Genomic DNA, 2,500 nt, shown 5'->3' on the forward strand with positions numbered 1-2,500 from the left:
TCTCTCTCTTTCCTTGGCAGCAGGAAGTCAGCAGATCTGGGCTGTGCGGAGGCCATGGGGGCTGTTGGGGCGTCCTGATGAGGGCCCTCGCGGGGCCCCCAGGACCCGTCTGTGGGCTCTGAGTGGCCGGCCCCGGCTGGGTAACTGTCAGCCAGCGTAATTAGATTTAATGAGAGGGGCCCTGATTGGTCACCGCGAGTGAAAGGCAAATATCAGAGCCCGCTAAGGGAGAAAGAGAGAGAGAGAGAGAGAGAGATGGTGTAGAGAGAGAGAGAGAGAGAGAGAGAGGGAGAGAGAGAGAGGGATGGTGTAGAGAAAGAGAGAGAGAGAGAGTTGAAGGACAGAATGAGAGAGGATGAGGACAGAGGTAGAATAGAAAGATTAGAGAGAAAAAAATAGAGTGATAGAGAGGGGGGGGGCTGAGGGACATCGCTAATAAAAGCACATGTTCTAGCAAAGATGCAGCAATATAGAGTGTGTTGTTTCTCCTAGGAGGGATAATTGGTGTGTGTGCACAAAGGGGAGATGAAATTGGCACCCAGCACGGATGAGGACGGTTCAGTTGAACATTTTCATTCACTATCTCTTGTCAATTCAATGACTTTGTTCTTGTTAACAAAGCACTCGCTAGTCCATCCTCCGAGGACAACACAATGGATCCTTCAAGGACACCCTATGCTAGGACTCGCAGATTGCAGTCTTACTCCTCAAGGCTTTTTCTGTGTATGTGTGTGTATGTATGTGTGTGTGTGTGTGTGTGTGTGTGTGTGTGTGTGTGTGTGTGTGTGTGTGTGTGTGTGTGTGTGTGTGTGTGTGTGTGTGTGTGTGTGTGTGTGTGTGTGTGTGTATGTGTTGTCTGCCTGCGCCCTCATTCATGACCATTCCTCATGAGGATGTGCAGGTGAGTGACAGCCGTAATGTCTCGGCGACCCTGGGACGTTGCCCCTGGCGACGAGCGCTGCTGTTATCCCCAGGGCCGCTCTGGAGTGATGACCCTGCTGATGTCACGACAGATCAAAGGTCACCCTTGGAGGTCACATGTGAGGTCACAGTGCCTCCCAGGGGCGGGTGGATGCTGAAGTACTTCTGGTTGTTCTGAGTTCAGTTAGGAAATCTTCCCTTCTCGGTTAAAGCCTACCTTATACTGACAGACTTTGACAAGATTTGGGAAAGATCCTTGGAAGATTGTAGTCTTTTGAGTAAAGCTTGGATGAGGGGGCATTAGTTAAAAGACTACAATCTTTCAGGAATCTTTCCCAAATCTTGTCAAAGTCTGTCAGTGTAAGGTACTGTAGGCTTAAGACGAAGTATTGCCATTCTGGACCATGTCTGATAGCATCAAATTCCAATGCTCTACAATGATTTAGAAGTATGAATGATACTTTTAGAGATGAGTTCTCTCTCTCTTTCCATCTCTCTTTCTCTTTCTCTTTCTCTTTCTCTCTGTCTTATTCCCATATCCTCCCTCTGTCCCTTACTTCACTCCTCCAGTTACTGTGTTGTTGTCTCTCCATAATTGCTCTCCGCTCCTGACCATAGAGATCAGGTTAGGTCAGCTGCATCCTCTCGATCGAGTGCATAATATCACTCGAGAGCCAGATTGATATCATGGGGGATTTAATTACAAAAACAAACATCTCCAACCACACCCCGGTATCAAGATGCATTTCCTTATCAGCTTCATCAATCAGCGACCACAGTTTGTTGCTCAGATGACACAACATGTTTATTTGCATTATGTATGGCTGGTGGTGCTATCATAGGTATCATCATATTCACACGCACAAGCTGAACATCCACATTTGAGAGAGAGAGAGAGAGAGAGAGAGTTTGTGTGTGTGTGTGTGTGTGTGTGTGTGTCTCTCTCTCTCTCTTTCTGTCTGCGTCTCTGTGTGTGTTCCTATGTGTCTGTGTCTCTGTGTGTGTGTGTGTGTGTGTGTGTGTGTGTGTCTCTCTCTCTCTCTTTCTGTCTGCGTCTCTGTGTGTGTTCCTATGTGTCTGTGTCTCCGTGTGTGTCTGTGTCTCCGTGTGTGTGTGTGTGTGTGTGTGTGTGTGTGTGTGTGTGTGTGTGTGTGTGTGTGTGTGTGTGTGTGCGTACGCAGACCCTTAGCGGGTCCATTGTTTTCATTAGCAGGGCTCCGTTAAGCCCACTCATCACCCGTGCCTGCCTACAGAAAAGCAGGGCTTTCATTATTGCATGCTGCGCATGGGTGTGTCTCATTAACACTGTCACTTTAACCACAGAGCTGGAAATTTCCGTTTCACATACACACACACACACACACACACACGCGCGCACACACACACACACACTCATGTATACACACACACACACACAATTTCCCTTTCCAGACGTACAGACACTCCCTTAGAGGCTGGAGTGGTGCCGGGAGCTCCTCGTTAGCTCACCCGCACCCTAACGAGGCATCGCGGCCCCGGCGCTCTCTTTGATTGGTGCTTAAGCCGCGATGTGCAGATTGTCTGCCAAGGGCCCTAAGGA

The 2,500-nt window shown here is 48.8% G+C and overlaps 1 protein-coding gene across 1 annotated transcript in view; it reads left to right on the forward strand.

Moving 5' to 3' along the window:
* Window positions 1-2,500, forward strand: part of rxraa (retinoid X receptor, alpha a) — a 141,057-nt gene that overhangs the window by 26,534 nt on the left and 112,023 nt on the right. The gene's annotated exons all lie outside the window — the stretch shown is intronic.

The sequence above is a fragment of the Sardina pilchardus genome, chromosome 14 (genome assembly GCF_963854185.1).
Source record: "Sardina pilchardus chromosome 14, fSarPil1.1, whole genome shotgun sequence".
Classification (NCBI taxonomy): domain Eukaryota; kingdom Metazoa; phylum Chordata; class Actinopteri; order Clupeiformes; family Clupeidae; genus Sardina; species Sardina pilchardus.